General features: G+C 43.4%; 1 protein-coding gene across 1 annotated transcript in view; it reads left to right on the top strand.

Moving 5' to 3' along the window:
* gsg1l2b (gsg1-like 2b) overlaps nucleotides 1-27,015 on the top strand; it is a 189,249-nt gene that overhangs the window by 25,822 nt on the left and 136,412 nt on the right. The window lies entirely within an intron of this gene.

Below are 27,015 nucleotides of genomic sequence, written 5' to 3'. Positions count from 1 at the left end.
TACTGAGCCTGTGCATCAAAATAATTTGTAAAATTAAAAGAAAAGAGTATATACATAGTTTGGATATCAAGACATATACTTAAATGCTTAATAGGTAAAAAAGATATAGAGAGGTAGGATAATATATAAGGCATGTGGTTTTAATGAGATTGTCTGTGAAACATTGTAACAGAATCTGCTTGCAACCTGGTAATTGAATGATAAGAATTGATGTATGAATAGGGACACATACAGATTTGAGCTACTAATGGAAATATATGACAAATTGATTTAAGAAATTATTCTTAAATTTGCAATCATCAACTATGTCAGATGATTTTTTGAATTAAATTTTCCCAATTTTAGTGCTGTAAATCTGAAATATAAAAAAAAAATGATGCAGATACTCAGCAGGCCAAGCTGCATCTGTGAAGAGAGAAGCAAAGTTAACATTTATCAATCTTTCAGCAGAGCTATCCTAAAACTTTAACTCTGTTTCTCTCTCTACAAGTATTGCCTGATCTGTTGACTACCCTCAGTATTTTCTAATTTTCTTTATGCTTGTTAACAATTAGGAAACTAAAACCTGCATGTTCCTTCTCAAGATTAGTCAAAATTTTGTATGTATCAACATTTTTACCCTTCACTCTATAAAATAAAGGCAATTGTCAGTTGTAGCTAACAATGAGCATACATTATTAAATACAGAAAAGCATTACATTTGTGACTTCCTCCCAGCCTCCAAAGCCAGAGATCTTTGGGGTAAATATCTTCACTGAAATGAACAATCAATCACATACTTAAATTCTTAAAGTGGTGCAGTTTTGAAATAGCAGTCTTTGTTAACAATGAGTATTACATATGACATATATGTTGTCGTTTTGTGTCTTTACTTTGTATACATGTTAAATTGGTCTAAACATACAGATTTAAACATCAAATGAGTTTCCTCTTGATGGATATGATCCTTGTGCACGTGGTCATGGGTATTAATTCGAGGAAGATAGTAAATTCCTTGTTGGCAGTAAATCAGTCATTGCACCACACACACAACAGGTACTGTTAAGTGAATTTTGTAGTCAGATACTTGTAACTACAGGGGTCAACCTAATATTGTTCAGGTCATAGTTGGAGTGTTAGATTAAGTATTGATTGTCATTACTATTTCAACAACAGATATTATGGAATGGAATATGAATAATTAAGTAAACAGAATTTACCCTCAGCTAGTTAGAAAGAACTTGGCCTTTGGTTGCTTCTGTCAAATGGCAATACACAGATGTGCTGCAGTTTGATCTCTGATAGGGAAATTCAATTCCAATTCTAGCCCGTGCTTGACATTGCAATCTTAAAGACACAAATGAGGTTGAATTGCTGAAATGTTTGAGCCTACCAAGGCAGCTGGATGAGAGTGGACATAAAAAGATTTTGAAAATATTGTTCTTTTTAACACAGCAAAGTGGCCAGTAGTTTGATAGGTAAGTAATGAATTCTTCAGTGTAGCATTTGGAGAAATAACAGTGCTGGTGATCTGGAAGATGGAGACCAAAAAAAAATAACACCACACTTACAATAGTGGGTGACTTATCGAGGTTAATGAAATGCTGATATGATATATCATGCAGAATATTTGATCAATTTGTTCCAGACTCAAGATTCAAGATTGTTTAATGTCATTTCCTGTACTCAAATGTAATAGAGATGAAATAATTGTTACTCCGGATCTGAGGCAGTACAAAAAAAAAAGCCCAAAAGATAAAGAACAAATAATAATAATAATAATAAACTGAATAAATATTGTGCACAGAACGAATTGCTGGCAAGGAAAGCACCACTTCCCCCCACTCCCTCGGGAGCAGACACTCCGCCCGGCTGAAACTGAGGCGAGGAAGACCCTTGCCAGGGTCAACCTATGCAAAGATGTGGGGCCCGATAATATACTAGGCCGGGTTCTGAAAGACTGCACAGCCAAGTAAATGGAGGTGCTGATGGATATCTCACTGGAACAAACCACTGTCCCCTTGAATTTCAAAGTGACAGTCATCATTCTAGTGCCAAAGGAGACAATAGCAACCTGCCTAAATGACTACCGTCTGGTGGCATTAACATCAACCATGATGAAGTGCTTTGAATGGCTGATCATGGAGCACGTTAAAGCCTTTCTCCCGGCTACATCGGAACCTTTCCAGTTTGCTTATCGTTCAGATCTGTCCAGTGATAATGCAGTAGCCTCTGCCCTCCACTCTGTCCTGTCCCACCTGGAAAATGGGGTCTCATAGCCAGATTGCAGTTCGACATTCAACACCATCATACCCCAGAAACTAGTGGGGAAACTGTCATTGCTGGGTCTCAACACCTTACTCTGCAATTAGATGCCAGGCTCCTTAACAGTAAGGCTACAGACAGTCTGTGTGGGCACCAATGTTTCTTGTACCATTACGCTGAGCACTGGCACTCCCCAAGGCTGTGTGCTCAGCCTGCTGCTGTTCACAGTTCTGACGCACGACTGTGTCGCTCGATCCAGCTCAGACCGTGTCATCAAGTCTGTGGATGATACAACAGTAGTTGGCTTTATCAAGAATGATGATGAGACGGAGTGTAGAGAGGAAGTGGAGCAGCTGGTGGATTGGTGCGAGAAGAACAACCTAAGCCTGAACATGGAGAAGTCAAAGGAAATCACTGTGGACTTCAGGAAGGTGCAAGCGAACTATCCCCCTCCCTGAATAGGTGACTCCTCCTTAGAGAGAATTAAGTGCACCAAGTTCCTGGGAGTTCACATCATGGATGACCTCACCTGGTCCCATAACATCACCTCCCTGAACATAAAGGCACAGCAGCACCTCCATTTCCTAAGAAGATTGAGGCAAACCAGGGTTCCACCACTCCCCCCCCCCCCCCCCCACCGTATTAACTGTGTTTTACAGAAGAACCATTGAGAGCATCCTGAGAAGTTGCATCTCCATCTGGTATGGAAGCAGTTGAGCATCGGACCAGAAGTCCCTACAGAAGACTCTGAGAACTGCTGAGAGGATTGTAGTGGTCTCCCTACCATCCATCGAGGATATTTCTCAGGAGTGCTGCATACACAGGGCCCTGGCATTATTGATCCCACCCATCCATCCAGCATTCTCTTTGACTTCCTACCATCAGGCAGGAGACTACGACACATAAATACAAGAGTGGTCAGGATGAGAAACAGTTTCTTCCCCCAGGCCATTCGGCTTCTGAACTCCCTCATGTATTGTATTCCAAATGTGACTGGTTAATGGGTTCTGTACCTTTCAATATTTAATATTAATGCACTTTAGTTTGTTATTTCTGTGCGATTCATCTGTAGATTTTATCCATATCTTCATAAGTTATCATGTGCTATGTGTGTTATGTGTGTGTTTTACACCATGGTTGGGATAAACATTGTTTAGTTTCTATATACATTATATTGTTTTATACATTGTATACATGTATATAGTTAAATGGCAATAAATTTGACTTGACTTGAAATATATACACATAAGAGAGCATATATGCAAGATTGATTATATGTCCATAAAGTGAAGCTAGGTAGAGGAGTGTCTGTACATAAGGTGATTGACAGGAGCATGGAGGGGTGGGTTAGTAGGTGGAGGTGTTGATCAGCCTTATTGCCCAAAGAAAGTAACTATTTTCGAGTCTGGAAGGACTGGCATAGATGCTACATAGCCTCCTCCCTGATGCAAGTTGGAGAAGCAGTCCATGAGCAGGGTAGATGGGGTCCTTCATGATATCCTGGCTCTTTTCTGGCACCTTTCTGTATACACAGCCTTGATGGCAGGTAGACTGTGCTGGTGATGCATTAGGAAGCTTTGACTACCAGATGTAGAGTCCTCCTGGCCACCACAGAGCCGTTTCCGTACCATGCAGTGATACAGCTGACTAGGTTGCTCTCTACTGCATATCCGTAGACTGACGTGAGTATGGATGTGCAAAGTCCAGCTCTCTTTAGCCTCCTCAGAAAGAGGAAGCATTGATGAGCTTTCCTAACTGTAGGATGCGTTCCAGATCATGAGAGATTGTGTGAGATGTTTCCACTGCTGTGCTGCCAACGTAAAGGGGTGTGTGAGTGGTGTGAGTTTCCCTGAGGTCGATAACCATCTCCTTTGTATTCTTAACATTAAGGAAGAGGTTATATTCCTGGTACCAGCCCTCAGGCTCTTCCACTTCCTCTCTATAGACCATCTCATTGTTGTTGGTGATGAGCCCCACCACTGTCATGTCATTGGCGATCTTGACAACGTGTTTGGCCACGCAGTCGTGTGTGAGTAGAATGTGCGGTAGTCGACTCTGCAAACAGCCCTGGGGGGTGGGGGGGCACCTGTTTTGAGGATGATGGGGAGGAAGGAGTGGTTGTGCATCCTGACTATCTGAGGTCTGTACATTTGGAAGTCCAATACCCAGTTGCACAGTGCTGTCTTTCGAACAAGGAGCAGGAGTTTGTCTGTCAAGGTCTGTGGGACAATAATTTTGATACCAAACTGAAATCCAGAAACAGCAGTCTGACAAAAGGGTCTTTGTTTTCTAGGTGTATCAGAGCCAGGTACATGACAGGAGCTATGGCACCTGCTGAAGTGTGGTTCTGTCAGTAAGACTGTCCAATGTGCAAGGAATGGAGTTTTTGATATGTGCCAGCATCAGCTGTTTATCCAGTAAAAAGGCTCCATTAATTTGAAGCCTAAACATCATGGATGTATCAGATTTACCCCCAGTCGATTTAATTTGGATCTGCTCTGCTTCTTACTGCAGGGAGCTTTTTGATCAATGTATTGCTCAGTAATGTCTCTCTTATATTATGTTTACTGAGGTCAATGGTTCAATAGCTTAATTTAATATCAGAGAATGTTTACAGTATGCAATGTGAAATTCTTACTCTTCACCGACATCCACGAAACAGAAGAAAAACCCCAAAGAATGACTGACAAGAAAACATTAGAACACCCAAAGCCTCCCTCACCTCCCATGCACAAACAGCAGCAAAAGCATCAGCCCTCCCCCTACCCCTCTCCCCAGAGACCTTGATCTAAAATCCATCAAAACATCATTGTCCATTAGTGAGACATCTCACTAATGAGGCAGAGACTCCTGCCACAGTGAGAGGGGAGCCCAACAGCTCACTGTTTTGATGGTAGAGTAGTCTGCAGTGTCACTTATTTTGACAGCAGCGTACACTGCTGTCTTGAAGTTTCAATCTCCCGCAACACGCCAGTCAACAACACCGACGAGGAATTGGGCCATCCATGGGACTGCACCCTGAAGCACATGTTTTCCAGGTTGTTCCTGGAAATCAAAACGCTAGGCTGCTCAGCAAACTCCAAGAGCAAGAACCCATCGCCATGAAGAACCACAGTCTGAGTGCATCTGTAGATCACGGACTCTGTCAGGTCCCTAGCCACCTTGTAAATTAAAGACTACATTAAAAGAACACCAAGATTAATTGTAGAGTACTCCAGCAAACTTATGCTTATGTAGATTCCTATTCTTCCTCAATAAATCTGTGTATCTAGCAGATACTTCCTTTTATGCTTAGTAAGTTCAAAACAATAAACTAATTCAAAGGAAGACACATGAGTTTGAAAATGCAGGTCTAACTTCATGGCTATTTTAAGCAAGGCACACATGTATCACATAGTAGCATGATGACTTATGCAATTCATGTATCTATACATATATCTTGTAATGAATTGCTTAAGCGAACTTCTTCGGTTGTCCATCGAGATCCGATGACGACTTCAACTCCTTTAACAGTGAGATCTTTGATGACTATACAGTCCTATCCTGGACCCACAAGCTCTATTGCAGGTGCTCTATTGCAATTCATGGATTTATACATATAACTTGTAATGAATTGCTTAAGCAAACACAAATGCTTAATCAACATATATATTAAAACTTACTCGAATATTACTTGAATATTAAATATACAACACTTACTGAACCCACATTCATCCCCACAGCATGTATATTCTACCTTACAAATGCATTGAATCAGTACATTAGTTTGTTAAAAGAATATATATATGGTGGATATACAATGGATTCCAGTTAATTGGAACAAACCAAGACCAGTGCATTGTGGCTCAATTAAGCTGCTGCCCCAATTAGCCGAAGTTTCATGGAAATAGTTAAAAGTGTATAACAATGACAAACTAAGCAATAAATTATGTATTTAAATGAAATACAAATAAATTAGAAGACAACCAATACTTTTGCAGTATTACTAACTGCGTATTCGTTCCAAATAGTTTTTGATGGAGGAATTCATCCACATCACATTCTTTCGACTGCAAATGAACAAAATCATACAGACACCGAGTGCAGATAACTGACTGCCTTCATACACTACTGTCAACGAATGGATCCTCCAAATCTTCATTGTCATTGTAACATTCAAGATGGTTGTCAATACCTTCATATTCTTTGTACATTTGTAGTTTCTAACTTGTTGAAGTGGTGAAATTGTTCCATTTTCACTCCCAGCTGTTTTTGTTACCTCCAAGCCTGAATGCTTGAAACCACAGTGAGCACAGTTCTGTATTGTCTTACTGCTTATTTCCCAACAAATATTAGTGACAAGAATCACTGCTTTTTGAACATAAATACAGCAACTTATGCTATTTAAAAACTGCTCATTCAAAGCATGGTGTAGTGTCTAACGGCACACAAGTACACACGACTGACACTATTTAGTAACATCCTCCTGCCCAAATGAAGCAGCCTGGTGTCTCAAATAAACAAAGGAAATTCCAGCTATCTTCTTGATTAGTTTTTGTTTTTTAAGAATTGTACCAAATAAGCGGCTGCCCTGACTAACCGATACTTAATTAACCGGAATGCACTGTATATGTATTTGCAAGAATAGTTTATTTTTGCCTGAGTTTCACAACTCTACTCTAACTATGAACTATTCTTTAGCTCTCTTTCTAGTTTCTGAGGCACAGTTTGAAACATTTACAGCTAAGTGTTTTACATATCCTAAACAATTTCCAAACATGCTTTATTTTAATATAGCATGAAATAACTTGATATCACTTGGATATCATGTGCCTCTACTCCAGCCAATTTCTAAAGGTCTAGCCAAACAATTAATCAGATTTGCTCTTGCCATGATTTCTTCAAAGTCTGGAATATCCATGCTCAAACCAGCACTGACTGAAAGCAAACTGCTGTTGGCACCATATTGAGGAGGAAGGCCAACAACTGTGATTGCATTCATAGCCATTGATCAATCATTCAGCATGGCTATAATAGTCAACACATTTTCATCCACATCAATAAATTCAGAATAATTTTTGAAGTAGAAAAAGACAGATGAAAGAAAAACAATGCAGATTCTGTAATCTACTATCAAAGCCATAAATGCTGGGAACATTCAGCAGGTCAGGCTGTAATCTGAAGAGAGTGAACACGAGTTGACATGTCTGATTGGAGTTCCTTCATCAGCATAGTAAAAGAGATAGAAGGGTAACGCACACAAAATGCAGGAGGAACTCACCAAGTCAGGCAACATCTATGGAGGGAAATAAACTGTTAGCCTTTGGGGCTGAGAACTTTCATGAGGACTGGAAAGGAATTGGGCAGAAGCCACAATTATTCAGTGGGAAGGAATACAAGCTGGCAGGTGATACGTGAGACCAGGTGAAGAAGAAAGAGGGAGGTGGGTAGCATAGTAATAGTTGAAGTAAGAAGCTGGGAGTAGATAAGTGAATAAGATCAAGAGCTGGAGATGAAGGAATCTTCTAAGAGACAGTAGACCATGGAAGAAAGGGAAGGAGGAGGAAAACAGAGGGATGTGATGTGAAGAGAAAGGGTGAGAGGGTAACCAGAATGGGAAATAGAAAAAAAGAGGAGAGCTGGCAGTGAAATGATTGGAAGTCAGAAAATCGATATTCATGCCATTAGGTTTGAGGCTACCAAGATAGAATATAAAAGGTTGTTCATCCAACCTTAGTTTGATCTTGTCATGGTAGCAGAGGATGTTTTATTTTATTTATTTCATTGAGATACAGTACAGAATAGGCCCTTCTGGCCCTTCAAACAATCGGCCCAGCAACCCTGATTTAACCTTAGCCTAATCACAGGACAATTTACTATGACCAATGTACCCACCAGTTCATCTTTGGACTTTAGGAGGAAACTGGAGCACCCAGAAGAAACTTACACAATCATGGGGAGAAACTCTTTGTTGTCGGTGGTGGGAATTGAACCCAGTTCACTGGCACTATAAAGCACTGTGCTAATCACTATGCTACTGTGCTGCCCAATGTGGTATGATGAATATTTCGGAATGGGAATGGGAAGCTGAATTGAAATGGGTAGCAACTGGGAGATCCTGCCTTTTTCAGCAGACAGAGTGAAGGTGCCCCAAAGGAAAGAGAAAACCAGTCCTCCAATCTGTGTAAGGTCTCAGAGGTGTACATAGGATACCACAGGCAGCATCAGAGAAGGATCTTCAACCTAAAACATTAAGACTGCTTTGCTTTCTGCAGATGTTTCCAAGCTTGTTGAGTGTTCCAAACTCTTTTTGCCTTACGTTAAAACACAATTTGAATTGTATTATTTTTATTCTGTTTATTAAGGCAGTAGGTGCCCCAGCTAGGGAGGGAACTGTGCTTTCCCTTCTAGTGTCTATTAACATGGGTTCTATTAACACTTTGTTTTCTAAAAAGATCATGAAGCGTCAAGTTTTGTGCCTCTTTCCAGACTTCCAAAAGAACATTGGATTAAAAACATCAGAATCCAACAATTTGGTGTAGCAGCAAGTCTAGTTGCGTAGATTTAAGGACTTGGAAGAATTGCAGACAAAGTGGAAATTTTTAGTGCACGAATAAAGGAAGTATGAAATTGTCTGAGAAAACTTGATTTTGGCTTCAATACATCATTGGATGGGAATTAGAAGTGAGAAGCTGCAACATTGCTATTTTAATAAAACAAGAATTTAAACATTAAATACTCAAGAAAAACTTGGAAAGGTACATGGATGAGAGGGTTATGGAGGGATATGGTCCAGATGCAGGTCAGTGGGACTAGGCAGAAAAATGGTTTTGTACAGCCAAGGGCCAAAAGGCCTGTTTCTGTGCTGTAATGTTCTATGGTTCTATAGTTCTATGGTTCTAAACAGAAATGAATTAGACTGAGCGGAACTGTGAATATCTGGCAGAGCCTAACAGGCCTTTAATATCTTGTATATTATAATTAACCATTGGTAACGTTTCCAGTAGAAGGTCTTTTTTTTTTTTGCTAATTTTTTAATTAAGAGTAAAGCTTTATGATCTCAGTCCAACAAGGCAACCTTTAGTATTCAGGTCTTCCCAATGACAGTTCACCATCATCAGACCACAGAGGTCTTCATTTGGCTAATTATGCCTATTCCTATATCAGTGCGAATGCTAAGAAGATTTTAGATGGAGCTCCAGGTGTTTAATGCCAACACCACACAATAATTTTAGATTACAATCAAAGTTATCATTCCATTTCATTTATTTTCTGTGTGATGGAATAAAAGATTTTAATGGAATGGTTAGTTATCCTGACACTTCTCAGATATCACATTTTCTATAAATTGATGTTTATTGCAAGAATCACACAACCATTTCAGATTGCATCCAAGAGATTTTTGTTCAAAATCACCCACCTTGAATACAGGTTACTTTATTAGGGAATGCTCCGAATTGGTAGCATTCTTGATTTCACGATGGTAAGTTGTGGGTTTAAGTCCCATTGCAGACGCATGAGCAAATGATCCATGATTTCACTTTAAGGGATTAGAGAAGCAGTTCTGCATGAAATGTTAAAGCAAGACAGAAAAAAATCCATATTAATGTATCCATGGGTGGTCTGCGAGCTAACATTTGTTTGTACGCCAACCCAAAGGCCAAATGATCGAGTCATAATCATCTTGCTTTTTGAGGAACTTTGCTGTTGCAAAAAAAGGTGACTAGTTTCTGCATGAGCCTCCATACTTCATAAAACACAAAAGTGCTGGAAAGCACTTCAAAATGTCCTGCAGTGAGAAGTGCTGCATAACTGTATGCATTTATTTCCTTCTTTCCCAGTACCTCATGGTTGAGCAATCAGTGTCTCTATTTCTGTTGCTACTTCCACTCTAGGCTCTGTGGTCTGCTCTAATGCTTCATGGTTCAATGCCTTTCTTTTTGCTATCCCATCAGTGTTTGCAGCAAAGGCTCTTTATTCATTTGCATTAATTCTTGCAGAGATTTCTCAGCAAATGTTGCACTCCTTAGATCTGAGCTCAGTATCATATTTGTGTCATTTTAGTTTCCTTCAATGGTATGAAGTGGTGGAAGAATTTATGCACAGAATTATGATCTGAGAGCCATGGCACACAGGCTCCTGGCCTTTTCCATTTTTATACCAGCCTAAAGGGGACAGTGAACAGCTCCCATAACCCATTGGATGAAAAGTGCCCTTCCGTTGGTACATGTATTCCACTGGATGTCAATGTAAATTTCAAACCCAGACTTTGGAGTTAGAATCAAACCCTATATCGTGTTGGGCAACTGTGCGAATGATACCGTTATTGCAGCTATATAGGACCCTGGTCAGGCCCCACTTGGAGTACTGTACTCAGTTCTGGTCGCCTCACTACAAGAAGGATGTGGAAACCGTAGAAAGGGTGCAGAGGAGATTTACAAGGATGTTGCCTGGATTGAGGAGCATGTCTTATGAGAATAGGTTGAGTGAACTCGGCCTTTTCTCCTTGGAGCGACAGAGAATAAGAGGTGACCTGATAGAGGTGTTCAAGATGAAGAGAGGCATTGATCGTGTGGATAGTCAGAGGCTTTTTCCCAGGGCTGAAATGACTAGCACGAGAGGGCATGGTTTTAAATTGCTGGGGAGCAGGTACAGAGGAGATGTCAGGGGTACTTTTTTACTCAGAGAGTGGTGAGTACATAGAATGGGCTGCCGGCGGCAGTGGTGGAGGCGGAAACGATAGGGTCTTTTAAGAGACTCTTGGATAGGTGCATGGAGCTTAGAAAAATAGAGGGCTATGTGTAAAGCCTAGGTAGTTCTAAGGTAAGGACTTGTTCGGCACAGCTTTGTAGGCTGAAGGGCCTGTACCATGCTGTAGGTTTTCTATGTTTTTAAAGTCTGACTACCCCAACTGTACTGAACACAGTGTCTGGGTTTCCTCCCAATCTCTATTCCATTTTCTGCTAAGGCACCAATGCCTTATCCTTGGTGCTATTAATTTATTACTATTTCATATCAAGTCACACATTTTAAAGTAATTGAGATCCAGAACACTTGTGAATACTGAATTGACAAAAATGTTAAGCATCTGATGGTGCATACCCTTTATTCCTCTAAATACAGAAGCAACAAACTAATTATTTAATAATGAATCTATTCCAAACTGAGATTTCAACCATTATCCCAATGCACTTGTCTTTTATCTTGCCTATTCGGAAATATCTGCAGACATATCAGAAACAGGTTAATGATCAATAAAGCACGAGTTCTTTCAGGCATAACATCAGGACCATATTTGTTCAGGATTTCTGATATCATTTTTACATTCCTGTCTTCCTTGTTTAGTATTATTAACAAACAGCTTTTGAAATATTAAGAGTAAGGAATCCTTTGAGACTTCAATGAATCTACAACAAAGAAACTATATATTTGTTTCCTCTGGATAAGTGGGGAGCACATTAATACTATTAACTATATAACTAGTCCTTTGAATTAATAAAATATTCGCAATCCTAAACCTCCATCTTCATTCCTCTGCAATCCGCTCCCTCCACACCAATCCCAACCTCACTATAAAACCCGCTGATAAGGGGGGAGCTGTTGTAGTCTGGCGTACTAACCTCAACCTGGCCGAGGCACAGCGACAACTCTCTGATACCTCCTCTTATTTACCCCTTGATCATGATCCCAGTAAGGAGCACCAGGCTACAAGTCTCCTATGCCATCACCAACCTTATCAGCTCTGGGGATCTCCCATCCACTGCCACAAACCTCATAGTTCCCACACCCCGCACTTCCCGTTTCTACCTCCTACCCAAGATCCACAAACCTGCCTGTCCAGGTAGACCTATTGTCTCAACTTGCTCCTGTCCCACCAAACTCATTTCTGCATACCTTGACACTGTTTTATCCCCCCTTGTTCAATCCCTTCCCACCTATGTCCGTGACACTTCTCACGCTTTGAATTTTTTCAATGATTTTAAGTTCCCTGGCCCCCACCGCCTTATTTTCACCATGGATGTCCAGCCCCTATATACCCCCATCCCCCACCAGGAAGGTCTCGAAGCTCTTCGCTTCTTTTTGGATTCCAGACCTAACCCATTCCCCTCTACCACCACTCTCCTCCGTCTAGCGGAATTAATTCTTACTCTCAATAGTTTCTCCTTTGGCTCCTCCCCCTTCCTCCAAACCAAAGGTGTAGTCATGGGCACCTGCATGGGTCCCAGCTATGCCTGCCTTTTTGTTGGCTTTGTGGAACAGTCCATGTTCCAAACCTATACGGGTATCCATCCCCCTCTTTACCTTCGCTACATCGACAACTGCATTGGCACTGCCTCCTGCAAACATGCTGAACTCATTGACTTCATTAACTTTGCCTCCAACTTTCACCCTGCCCTCAAATTTACCTGGTCCATTTCTGACACCTTCCTCCCCTTTCTTGATCTTTCTGTCTCCATCTCTGGAGATGGCTTATCTACTGATATAAGCCCACAGACTCTCACAGCTACCTAGACTATTCCTCTTCCCACCCTGTCTCTTGCAAAAAGGCTATCCCCTTCTCACAATTCCTCCGTCTCCGCTGCATCTGCTCTCAGGATGAGGATTTTCATTCCAGGACGAAGGAGATGTCTTCCTTTTTTAAACAAAGGGGCTTCCCTTCTTCCACCATCAACTCTGCTCTTAAACGCATCTCTCCCATTTCCCGCACATCTGCCCTCACCCCATCCACCCACCACCCCACTCGGGATAGAGTTCCCCGTGTCCATTTGTCCCCCCCATCCCTTCCCACTGATCTCCCTCCTGGCACTTATCCTTGTAAGCGGAACAAGTGCTACACCTGCCCTTACACTTCCTCCCTCACCACCATTCAGGGCCCCAGACAGTCCTTCCAGGTGAGGCGACACTTCACCTGTGAGTCGGCTGGTGTGGTATACTGCGTCCGGTGCTCCCTGTGTGGCCTTTTATATATTGGTGAGACCCGACGCAGACTGGGAGACCATTTCGCTGAACACCTACGCTCGGTCCGCCAGAGAAAGCAGGATCTCCCAGTGGCCACACATTTTAATTCCACATCCCATTCCCATTCTAATATGTCTATCCATGGCCTCCTCTACTGTCAAGATGAAGCCACACTCAGGTTGGTGGAACAGCACCTTATATACCGGCTGGGTAGCCTCCAACCTGATGGCATGAACATTGACTTCTCTAACTTCTGTTAATGCCCTTCCTCCCCTTCTTACCCCATCCCTGATATATTTAGTTTTTTTCCCCCTCCTTTTTTTTCTCTGTTTCTGCCCATCACTCTGCCTGTTCTCCATCTCCCTCTGGTACTCCCCTCCCCCTTTCTTTCTCCCTAGGCCTCCCGTCCCATGATCCTTTCCCTTCTCCAGCTCTGTATCCCTTTTGCCAATCACCTTTCCAGCTCTTAGCTTCACCCCTCCCCCTCCTGTCTTCTCCTATCATTTCAGATTTCCCCCTCCCCCTCCTACTTTCAAATCTCTTACTATCTTTCAGTTAGTCCTGACGAAGGGTTTCGGCCCGAAATGTCGACAGTGCTTCTCCGTATAGATGCTGCCTGGCCTGCTGCGTTCCACCAGCATTTTGTGTGTGGTGCTGGAATATTCCTTGTTAAGTGTCACTGATACTTTTAGTGTTATTTTGTCACTGAGAAGATGATTGTTCTTTGCTCATTTAAAGTGGCCTCTGAGAAGGGGCATATAGTTTATGGTTGGATAGTAATTATGGACTAATGATCTAAAGATATGAATTCAAGTTTCTATTCTGGCAGATGTGGAACTTGATTGATTATTTTGTTGAATAAATTGATGATAAGTTACCAGAAGTAACAATGACCACACCGATGTCTTGTTCCATAAAATAAAACATGTTCTTTAACTTTTGCCTTCAGAGCAGGAATTATGTCAAATTGGCCTACATATGAGCCAAGTTCCCGGTAGCATGGCTGATGCTAAATTCCCATCTGAAGCAGCCCTGAAAACTTGTGGTTAATTGCACATAACTGCACATAGTACATCTCATGGTCTACAGTAGTTCAAGGAGGCACTTCATTACCATCTCCTGGAGGGTGATTAGGGGCAGGTAATAAATATTGAACTTGGCAATAATGTCCACATCCCTCATAAAATATTCATCATACACTGCTTAAATAGTGTGTCATCAATCTACTTTCACAGTCCTGTCAGGTATGAAGTTCAAGGATGTTAACCCAACAATGATGAAGGAATTGCGATTATTCTGAGGAAAACTGAAAAAAGAGGAAGCACTAGGGACAGAAAGAGGTAGCACAGAAGCACTGCAAGCAAGGACATCAGAGACGGCAGAATGAAGAATGGAAAGAATGACCTCCCTCACACTGGGGGATGTCATTTGGAGATGCACTGTGATATATTCATAACTTGCAGCTCAATGTGTCACCATAACACAGGAAATCAAATTGAATGTTTACAAAACAAAAACAAGGGGCTACACCAGAATGAAGCTGTGACATGGAAAATGTATAAAACTCCAGCTGCTGGAATCTGTAACAGAAGCAGAAGTGCTGAAAGAACTCAGGCAGCCAGGCAGCATTTGTGGAAAGGGAAATCAGAGACCTTCCTCAGTGCTGGGGAAGAGTGGAGGGGTGTCAGCTCGTAAAGTGCAGCTGGAGGGAGAAGTCAAGTGTAAGACAAAAGTCTAAGTAGAGATCAGTTAAAACAGATCAGGTGATGAGCAACGTGAATTGCATTGAGGCATTTATGAAACTGGAGTGAGAAAGGGACTTGGCACTGAGAGGACAGTCTGACTAAAGCTGCAAAATTAAGTATTCATTCCAGAGGGTTGCAAAGTGCCTGGGTGTAAGATAAGGTGTGGTTCCTCACCTTAACTTTGGGCCGCACTATGGCAGTAAAGGGGAATGCTGAGAGACAGTTTGGAAGAGGAGTGGGACTGAGAATTAAAGGTTATGCAACAGAAAGCTAAGATTAGCCTGCAGCCTGAGTGCGTGTGCTTTGCATTTGTGTTTGGTTTCTCTAACATTGAATGGTTTAACCAATGCACCTCCTTTTATCATTCTTACTAATCTGAATAACTTCACACTTATCCACATCCTACTGTACTTTGCTGCTATTTTTTGTCCTTTTTCTCAATCACCTTGAACCCTTTGTATCCTCCTCATAACTCACAGTGCTGCCCATCACACAGTTTAGTGTTACAGGTAAACTTTTAAATTATTATATTGTGATCCTCATCCAGAGCTCCAATCCCTCTGGTACCCATGAATAATCAGAATTAGGCTTAATATCACTGGTATATGTTGTGTAATTTGCTGTTTTGCAGCAGCAGTGCATAATAATAAAAGCTACAAATTACAATAAGGAGTTTATATTAAAATAGTGAAATCAAGTAAGTAGTGCAAAAAGAGAAAGAAAGAAAAAAAATACTGAGGTAGTGTTTGTGGGTTCATTGTCCAGTCAGAAATCTGATGGTGGAGGGGGAAACTCGGTTCCTGAAACATTGGTGTGAGTGTGTGTATGTCTTCAGGCTCTTGTACCTCCTCCTTGATGATAGCAATGAGAAAACAGCGTATCCTGGGTAATGGGAGTCCTTAATGATGGACACTGCCTTTCTGAGGCATTGCCCTTTGAAGCTGTCCTTGATGATGGGGAAGCTAGTGCCCATGATAGAGCTTTCAGTGGTGTTTTCCGATCCTGTACAATGGCTCCTCCAGACCAAAGAGTGGTCCATAAGCTTTCTTAACTACCCTATCTACATCTGAGGCAACTTTCAGGGGTCTGTAGACATGTACCCCCAGATCCCTCTGCTCCTCCACACTACCAAGTAAAATGCCATTTACTTTGTACTCTGCCTTGGAGTTTGTCCTTCCAAAGTGTACAACCTTACACTTCTCCGGGTTGAACTCCATCTGCCACTGCTCAGCCCACTTCTGCATCCCATCAATGTCTCTCTGCAATCTTCGACAATCCTCTACACTATCTACAACACCACCAACCTTTGTGTCGTCTGCAAACTTGCCAACCCACCCTTCTAACCCCACATCCAGGTCGTTAATAAAAATCACGAAAAATAGAAGTCCCAGAACAGATCCTTGTGGGACACCACTAGTCACAACCCTCCAATCTGAATGTACTCCCTCCACCACGACCCTCTGCCTTCTGTAGGCAAGCCAATTCTGAATCCACCTGGCCAAACTTCCCTGGATCCCATGCCTTCTAACTTTCTGAATAAGCCTACCGTGTGGAACCTTGTCAAATGCCTTACTAAAATCCATGTAGATCACATCCACTGCAATACCCTCATCTATATGCCTGGTCACCTCAAAGAACTCTATCAGGCTTGTTAGGCACGATCTGCCCTTCACAAAGCCATGCTGACTGTCCCTAATCAGACCATGATTCTCTAAATGCCCATAGATCCTATCTCTAAGAATCATTTCCAACAGCTTTCCCACCACAGACGTAAGGCTCACTGGTCTATAATTACCCGGGCTATCCCTACTACCTTTTTTGAACAAGGGGATAACATTCGCCTCCCTCCAATCCTCCGGTACCATTCCTGTGGACAATGAGGACATAAAGATCCTAGCCAGAGGTTCAGCAATCTCTTCCCTCGCCTCGTGGAGCAGCCTGGGGAATATTCCGTCAGGCCCCGGGGACTTATCCGTCCTAATGTATTTTAACAACTCCAACACCTCTTCTCCCTTAATATCAACATGCTCCAGAACATCAACCTCACTCATATTGTCCTCACTGTCATCAAGTTCCCTCTCATTGGTGAATACCGAAGAGAAGTATTCATAGAGGACCTCACTCACTTCCACAGCCTCCAGGCACATCTTCCCACTTTTATCTCTAATCGGTTCTACCTTTACTCCGTCATCCTTTTGTTCTTCACATAATTGAAGAATGCCTTGGGGTTTTCCTTTACCCTAATCGCCAAGGCCTTCTCATGACCCCTTCTTGCTCTTCTCAGCCCCTTCTTAAGCACCTTTCTTGCTACCCTATATTCCTCAATAGACCCATCTGATCCTTGCTTCCTAAACATCATGTATGCTGCCTTCTTCCACCTGACTAGATTTTCCACTTCACTTGTCACCCATGGTTCCTTCACCCTACCATTCTTTATCTTCCTCACCGGGACAAATTTATCCCTAACATCTTGCAAGATATCCCTAAACATCGACCACATGTCCATAGTACATTTCCCTGCAAAAACATCATCCTAATTCACACCTGCAAGTTCTAGCCTTATAGCCTCATAATTTGCCCTTCCCCAATTAAAAATGTTCATGTCTTCTCTGATTCTATCCTTTTCCATGATAATGCTAAATGTCAGGGAGCGGTGATCACTGTCCCCCAGATGCTCACCCACTGACAGATCTGTGACCTGACCTGGTTCGTTACCTAATAATAGATCTAGCATGGCATTCCCCCTAGTCAGCCTGTCAACATACTATGACAGGAATCTATCCTGGACACACTTAACAAACTCTGCCCCATCTAAACCCTTGGAACTAATCAAGTGCCAATCAATATTAGGGAAGTTAAAGTCACCCATGATAACAACCCTGTTATTTTTACACCTTTCCAAAATCTGCCTCCCAATCTGCTCCTCGGTATCTCTGCTGCTACCAGGGGCCTATAGAATACCCCCAGTAGAGTAACTGCACCCTTCCTCTTCCTGACTTCCACCCATACTCAGAAGAGGATCCTGTTACATTACCCACCCTTTCTGCAGCTGTAATAGTTTCTCTGACCAGTAATGCCATCCCTCCTCCCCTTCCCCCCCTCCCCCACTCTATCCCTTTTAAAGCACTGAAATCCAGGAATATTGTGAATCCATTCCTGCCCTGGTGCCAGCCAAGTCTCCGTAATGGCCACTACATCATAATTCCATGTATGTATCCAAGCTCTCAGTTCATCACCTTTGTTCCTGATGCTTCTTGCATTGAAGTACACACACTTTAGCCCTTCTACCTTACTACCTTTATACCCTTTATTCTGCTGCTCTTTCCTCAAAGCCTCTCTATATGTTAGATCTGGCTTTACTCCATGCACTTCTTTCACTGCTCTATCGCTCCAGGTCCCATCCCCCTTGCAAATTAGTTCAAACCCTCCCGAACCATGCTGGCAAACCTACCAGCAAGGATATTACTCTCCCTCGAGTTCAGGTGCAACCCATCCAATCTGTACCGGTCCCACCTTCTCCAGAAGAGATCCCAATGACAAAGCAGATCTTACATAGGCTGTAACTGTATGAATGGCAATGCTATTCACAGCACACACACTGCTAAGGCAAATTCATGGCCTGGCTGACAGGTATACTTTCCAAACCATTGAATTACTCTATCCCTGTCCGGGCTCCTTTTTAACAGGTCAGATTCACAGAAAATCAGAAAATTGCAGACTTCATGAAATTCACAGGAAGTTCACGACTTTCCTTTATAAATGACTTTTCATTGAAGCTCCAAGCTGAAACATTAACTGTCTATTTCCCTCTATAGATGCTTCCTGACTCTTTGAGTTCCTCCATCACCTTGTTTGATTTGAGCCAAGTGATGCCACCTCATCCCGTAAACAGTGTTGGAATGGTGCCCGATAAAGAGCACATAACATGGCAGAGTAACAGTGATAGAGCAATTGATGATGATCCTGACAAAATTAAAGAAATAATATTGGCTAAGATTCATTCAAAGGGATTACTGGATGAATCACTTAAAATGATATTCCAACATGACAGTCCATGGCCTCCTTTACTCCCACGATGAGGCTACACTCAGGTTGGAGGAGCTACATATTATATTCCGTCTGGGTAGCCTCCAACCTGATGGCATGAACATCAACTTCTCAAATTTCTGGTAATGTCCCTCTTCTCCTTCACTATTCCCCAGTCCCATGTTCCTCTCTCACCTTATCTCCTTACCTGCCGATCCCCTTCCTCTGGTACTCCCCTCCCTTCCCTTTCTTCCGTGGCCTTCTTTCTCCTCCTATCACATTCACCCTTCCCAGTCCTGTATCTCTTCCACCATTCAATTTCCCAGCTCTGTACTTCACCTCCCCCCTCCTGGTATCACCTATCACCTTGTGGTTCTTCCTCCCCTAACCTACTTTCTTACTCAGACGGACAGACAGACATACTTTATTGATCCCGAGGGAAATTGGGTTTCGTTACAGTCGCACCAACCAAGAATAGTGTAGAAATATAGCAATATAAAATCATAAATAATTAAATAATAATAGGTAAATTATGCCAAGTGGAAATAAGTCTGGGACCAGCCTATTGGCTCAGGGTGTCTGACACTCCGAGGGAGGAGTTGTAAAGTTTGATGGCCACAGACAGGAATGACTTCCTGTGACGCTCTGTGTTGCTTATCGGTGGAATGAGTCTCTGGCTGAATGTACTCCTGTGCCTAACCAGTACCTATGGAGCAGATGGGAGACATTATCCAAGATGGCATGCAATTTGGACAGCATCATCTTTTCAGACACCACTGTCAGAGAGTCCAGTTCCACCCCCACAACTTCACTGGCCTTATGAATGAGTTTGTTGATTCTGTTGGTGTCTGCTACCCTCAACCTGCTGCCCCAGCACACAACAGCAAACGTGATACTCTGACCCCTCATTATTTTTCCAGCCCTGATAAAGGGTCTTGGCCTGAAATGTTGACTGCACTCTTTTCCATTGATGCCTCCAGGCCTTCTGAGTTCCTCCAGCATTTTGTGTGTGTTACTTGGACTTACAGCATCTGCAGATTTCCTCTTGTTTGTTACAGGATGAATCACCTCATAGCATCAAACATTAATCACAATATGCTACACTATATTATAGAAGCAGGAATAGATGTTGTGCTGTAGGCATGCTACTTCAATGGGAATATGAGATGCAGAACCAGACTGCTGGTTCTATTCCTGCTGATCAATGCTGGCTTCATACAAAAGACAAATATATCCTTGCAGCTCCCATTTAGTAATCTGATAGGCTGTGAAGAAAGTGAGGGTAAGAGCTTCTCCGTTCTGATAATCTTAAAATTTCTATCCATGTTTTCAGTATTTCTATGACTCTACTTTTAATTTCACTCACACTTGATTCCTTCTTTTTTCTAATTCTAACTTCTGGTACATCCTTAATTTCCATCATCCACCATTGGGAGCCATACCTTTACCTGGCATGTATTTTGGAATTCCGTTTTGAAATTCCTGTGCCTTTGTAATCCATTCTATGATACTCCTTACAGAAAGGAACAGTGACGGGTCATTTTGCTCTTCAAGCCCCCTCCATCATTCAGTATGAACAAAATCAGGGACATCGTAATGAACTTTTATAAAATGTTAATTCCGTTCCACTTTTAGCATTGAATCCAGTTCAGAATGCCACATTTTTTTGAAAAATGTGAATGTGTCAGGAATGTTGTAGAAGTAGTTTACCGAAATGAATGCTCAGAGATAACGGACTTACCCCCAACCAGAAGCCTGGATGAACCATGAGATCCATAATCTGTCGAGGGCCAGATCAGAGGCATTCAAGCCTGGTGACCAAGAAGGTTACAAGAGGTCCAGCTACAAACTCTGGAAGGTCATCTCAAGGACAAAAAGGCAATTCCAGACTAAACTTGAATCAATGAAGGATGCTGTTAGCTGTGGTGCGGCTTGAATGCTACCATCTCTTACAAAGTGAGACCGTGACATAGGTGACAACAGTGCTTTGCTTCCAGGTGAGCTCAATGCTACTTTTTCTGTTAAACCATGGAGGAATCACACAAACTCTCACAGTCCTGAAGATCCTATGATTTCAGTCTCAATGCCAATGTGAAAGCATCCTTCAGGAGAGTGAACCCATGGCAAGCATCCAAGCAAGATGCATACCTAACTGAGTACCAAAGACCTGTGTTGATCAACTGGCTGGAGCATTCTTTAAACTCTCAGTTTGGCGTTCTGAGGTACCCACTTGCTTTAAGCAGGCTTCATTTATGCCGGTGCCCAAGAAGAACGTGGTAACCTTCCTCAATGACTATTGTGCAGTAGCAGTGTTGAAGTGTCTTGACAGTTTGATGATGACCCCAATCATTTCAGATTGGCAAAAACATCTCTTTCACAAACTCTATCAGCACAAAGACACAAAGACACCTCCATATACCTATCACTAGGCAGGTATATGGAGGTATTTAAGGTGGGGGGGGTTATATGGGAGGCAGGGTTTGAGGGTCGGCACAACATTATGGGCTGAAGGGCCTGTAATGTGCTGTACTATTCTATGTCCTATGTTCTAAGTGTGCCACAAGGTTGCTCTACTCACTATACACTTAGGACTGTGTGGCTAAGCAGATCTCCAATGCCATATTTAAGTTTGCTGACAACACCACTGTCATAAGCCAAACCAAACGTGGTGACTAATCAACGCATAGGAGGAAGATTGAAAATCTGACTGAGTGGTGCCACCACGACAACCCCTTACTCAATGTCAGCAAGACAAAGGAGCTGATTATTGACATCAGGAAGAGGAAAATAGAGGTCCATGAGCCAGTTCTCATTGGGCGATCAGAGGTGGAGAGGGTCGACAATTTAAAATTCCTTGCTGTTATCATCTCAGAAGACCTCCAGCATTTATGGAGAAAGCTCAGCAGTGCCTCTATTCCCTTAGGAGTTTACAAAGATTTGGCATGACATCTATAAATCTTACTAACTTCTATGCATGTGAACTGGAGAATATATTGACAGGTTGCATCTCAACCTGGTATTGAAATGGAAAGTTCTACAACAGGTAGTGGATTCAGCCCAGTTCATAACGGGTAAAGCCCTTCACACCAATGAGCACTTCTGCATGGACCATTGTTGCTGGAATGGTCCCCTGAACTGATGACACCAAAGAATTTAGCTTTGCTGAGTCTCTCCACCTCTGATCCCCTGAGGAAGATTGGTTCATGGACCTCCAGTTTCCTCAATAGTCAACTCCTTGGACTTACTGACATTAAGTAAGATGTTGTTGTTGTGGCATCCATCATCAGAGACCCCCACCACCCAGGTCATACTTTCTTCTCACTGCCACCATCAGGAAGAGCATACAGGAGCCTCAGAACTCACACCACCAGGTTCGGGAACAGTTATTGCCCCTCAACTATCAGGCACTTAAACTAGTGGGGTTAACTTCACTCATCTTCTGCTGCCCCATCGCTGAAATGTTCTCACAATCTAAGGACTTACTTTCATGATTCTTTATCTCATATTCTCAATATTTATTGCTTATTAATTAATTCATTCATTCATTTATTATTATTATTATTATTATTATTATTATTATTATTATTATTGTTGTTGTTGTTGTTGTTGTTGTTGTTGTTGTTGTTGTTGTTGTTGTTGTTATATATTTTTCTCAGTCCAAGCTGGTAAAACTTGAGGTTAGGGCATAACTAAGTACACTCATTTCTTAATTGCTAGGAACTTTTAGACTATTCTAGTGGTATTTAGTATTGTGGCTTTTTGGAGATTTACATAGATATTGCTAGTGTAGCCCTCATTGCTTACTGCTATTTTGTAGTGACTTTGGGATAATACAAGTTGTTGATATTGCCAGTGGGACAATATTTACTTTATTCATGTTCCATACTCCTACAATTTCCTCTTTTAATTCAGCATATTTCTGGTGTTTTCACTTATTGATCTATGTTATGTATGCCTGCAATGGTGACATCTATGTATTAGGTGGTTCTTGTATATCCAGTGCTAACTTATCATGACAGTTATTATAACTGATCCATCGTAATATGATTTGTGGGACTCTGACTCTGAAACTGGATAAGACTTGTATTTATAGAAAGATATGGTTGGGTTTATGAGCTTGTATTTTAAAGCAAGATTTTCGTGAATGTTTGCCACTTGATTGTGCTCGTGTAAGTAATCAGATTGAGTTAACCTGCTACAGGATCCTGTAATGTGTTGGATTATTTGTGTCTTTTCTTGCCATTTTCTCTAATTAGCGTCTTGAATTTGGTGGTTTTTATTATGTGCTATTGATAAAGTTTTTGTGTTATTCACCTGGTCCTGCATTGCCACAAGGAACCCTTCTGTTTCTGTGAGGGGGTCTCCAACTCTGAGCCAGGCGTTCGACGCTTCCTTGATGACATCTACAGCAATTGGATCATGAGGATGTCTTCCAGGGAAGGTCATGTTCTTCCATTGGTTAACTTCTTCTTCTGCAGTGATAAATTCTTCATTTTTCTCTGTTGTGCTTCTTATCAGAATTGCATATGCTCACTTGGAGCATATGCAACATATACTGAATCTAATGTTCATTGATGAAAATATATCCTCAGAGGTTTTATTGGACTGCTGTGTAATGTTTTTATGTTTGTAATTCCCTTTACTCCTTCTGTCCTAGACAGTATTATTATTATTTCTTTTTGCATTTGCATAGTTTGCTGTCTTCTGTGCACTGATTGTCTGTTGGTGTGGTTTTCACTGATTCTTTGATTTATTGAAATACCGTGTGGAATAGGCCTTTCTGGCCCTCATCGCCGCACTACCCAGCAACCCCTGATTTAACCTAGCCTAATCAATGACCAATTAGCCTAACAACTGGTATGGCTTTGGTCTATGGGAGGAAACTGGAGCACCCAGAGGAGACCCATGTGGTCACGAGGAGAACGTACAAACTCCTTACAGGCAGCAGTGGGATTCTATTAGAGTTGTTGGATTTATTGAGTATTTCCGCAAGAAGATTAATCCCAGAGTTATAAATGGTGCCATGTATGTACTTTAATAAAAATGTGGCGAGCACTTGGTCCATAATGACAGTCGAGGAAGCTCGTTAACTGAACAACCGTTTTATTGTGATAAACACAAAACAGACCGGGCACCATGACCCGGAGAGTGAACCCAACCAGTCTCACACAGACGGGGGAGGTGACCATCACACACCCCAGTTACAGTCAGGGTGACCCACAAACACACAAGCGAATAACTGTATAATCCAAGCTGAACTATAACAGTAAATGAATTGGAACTTCCCACCATAATCCTACAAAAGCATTTTTAACATAAGAACAATAAACAGTACTGGTCATTAGAAATGCAGGGGCAGGCTGTTGATCACGTCCCCCCCTCCCCAGAGCATCACACTGCCCCCACCCAAGAGGTCAGCCGTCCCCAGCAACCCCAGAGTCCATAGCAAAGTCCAGAAGTTTCGGTGGGTGCCGACAATGCCGCCTGTTTGTGTGAGGCAAGAGTCAGGGCACCCGGAGTGGCACTTCCTTCCTTCAGCCTCTCTGGGTTAGTGGTGGCTGAGGGCTGACATGGTACCAGCCAGTCCCGGTGCAGCACGACTGCTTTCTAACTGCACCCAATACGCCACATCGGAGATGTGGTCAAACACCTCTCCGGCCCCTTCCAGTGGCTTCCAAACCTGCGGGATAGTCCCTTCTTCCAGGAAGGGCAGTAGATCGATACTGGGGCCCCCACCACCTACTGCATTAGCAACCTGGACTGGTGGGCCAGACCCTTCTGGGAAGTGCAAGCATCGCTGCAGAGCATGAACTGCCTGTACCCAGGCCAGCAGAAGCATTCACGCAGCCTGCTCTCGTCTTTGCAACTCGGAATTGGCCAGCCCATGCACTGACTGCAGTACCGTGGTGCGGAGCCCTCGGGGGACCACCAGCTGCTAGAGATGCCTGTAACTATCAGACAACGGCCACCGCCGAAACACCTCCAGCGTTCTGCATCGTGAGTATAGGGCTTTGGTCTCTGAGACCAGGGCAGAGACCTCTGACCACTCCAGCTGTCGTCCCACACTCAGTCATCCCCTCACCCGGACCAACACGGGATCGCTCACCTGCCGGTCCGTGGTGAGGAGGTCATCGCTGACCGTCACCTGAAGGGCCGTCACTGTCGCTTGCTCCTGGTCCAGCTGGGTTGCGTTGGGCCGCTGCCGGGTGTGCTGCACCACCACGGGCCGCTGTGAAACCGGTGGAGGTTGTGGCTCCCATTGAGACCGCTTCCTGGAGCTGCCCTGCTGGAGAGCTATGGTATCAGCACCAAGGTAGAGTGTTGCCCCCGAAACATCCACAGGGGACTGCAGGTCGGGGCCAATGATACAGGACTCTTGGATGCCACACCTCGTGCTCCACTGTGATGTGAAGCCTCCTCTTCCCTCCCATCGCTGTACGGTCACGGGTGACCGTAGCCAACTGGACCACTGTCGTCGTCAACCCAGACGGGGATGGTTAGTCTGTGTTGGGGAGAACACTGGGACAGATGATGGTGAGGATTATCTCCGTATCCACTAACGCCCGGCATCTGATGCCCTCCACCATGCAGTCCACGTACAAGCCTTGCTCTTCACCCAAATGCCCCACCCAGAGGTTCTGCTGGAGGATTCGGGCGGCACTGCCCACTCGGCATTTCCCGATGGCTGCTCTGAGTTGTGGCGTGGTGCCGGTTGTGAGGCAGTCTCGGGCCAAATGGCCTGGCTCATCGCACCAGTAGCAGGGATCGTTTCGTGGTCGGCGGCGCTGGTCGGACCTGTCTCACGGGCTCCTCCTCGTCAGTTTCCTCCTCTGCCTCGGTAACACGGGTTAGCTGCATACAGGGCAATGCTGGAACACCTTGGGGGGGCTAAAATTGCTTCTGCCCTCTCCACCTTTCCAACAATGAAGGTGATATCAGGTGAACACGCTGCTGAAGATGTTGGCAGCTTTACAAAGACATGGAGGGCAAGCTCTGCCTGGGCCACGGGAGGGAATTGGGGGTAGCCATGCCGAGCACAATGGCGAAGATCAGCTGCCAATGCCCCCAGACTTCCTCCCATATTTCTGCACAGCTCTTTGCTCTGCTTCCACCAATGGCCTCTTCTTGAAGCACTGCTCCAGCGCCACTACCAGCATCCTGTAGTCATGCTGCTCCACTGGTGTTAGGTCAAGGAGGGCCTGCAAGGCATCTCCTTCTAGTACCAGGGCAAGGTGTACCGCTGTCTTGATGGCTCCATCTGCTGTGCCAAGCAGCAAGTTTGACGTGCCAGGTAAGGCTCCAGGCGGCTGGTACTGTTGTATCTGGGGATCTTCAGGGTAGGCCTTGAGGCACAAATCGTCGAGGCACTTTGATCTTCCTCTTGCTCTGGCAGCGTCTACCATGGTGCTCATCCCCCCGGTTGGGGAGCCTGGGTACACTTGCTCTGTCGGTGTTCCCTGGGAAGGCACAATGCTCGGTTCCCAGGTCCTCTCTCCAGGTCCCATCTTCATGAGCCCTACCCGTGGGTGTGGGGGAGGCGAACTGCTCGGTCCCTCGTCTTATTACCTGGGTCTTAAGACACGATATCCGACGTTGTAGCTTTTCAATCTCTTCGTCAATTTTGCATCCCACTCCTGACACCAATGTAACGAGCATTTGGTCCATAATGATGGACAAGGAAGCTCATTAACTCAACACCCATTTTATTGTGATAGACACAAAACAGACCAGGTATTATGACCCAGAGAGTGAACCCAACCAGTCTCATACAGACCAGGGAGGTGACCATCACACACCCCAGTTACAGTCAGGGTGACCCACAAATACACAAGCAAATAACTGTATAACCCAAGCTAAAATGTAACAATAAATGAACTGGAACTTCCCATCATAATCCCACAAAAGCATTTTAACACAAGAACAGTAAACAGTACTGGTCATTAGAAATGCAGGGATGGGATGTTGACCACGCACGCCACCGCCCCCCCGCACCCCCCCCCCCCCCCCCAGAGCGTCACAATAAATTTACTTCAATCTTTGAACTTCTGTTATGTGGATTGAG

This window comes from Hemitrygon akajei, chromosome 22, assembly GCF_048418815.1.
Source record: "Hemitrygon akajei chromosome 22, sHemAka1.3, whole genome shotgun sequence".
Classification (NCBI taxonomy): Eukaryota; Metazoa; Chordata; class Chondrichthyes; order Myliobatiformes; family Dasyatidae; genus Hemitrygon; species Hemitrygon akajei.
The sequence above is the reverse complement of the archived record's forward strand: the minus strand, read 5'-3'. Positions and strand labels throughout refer to the sequence as shown.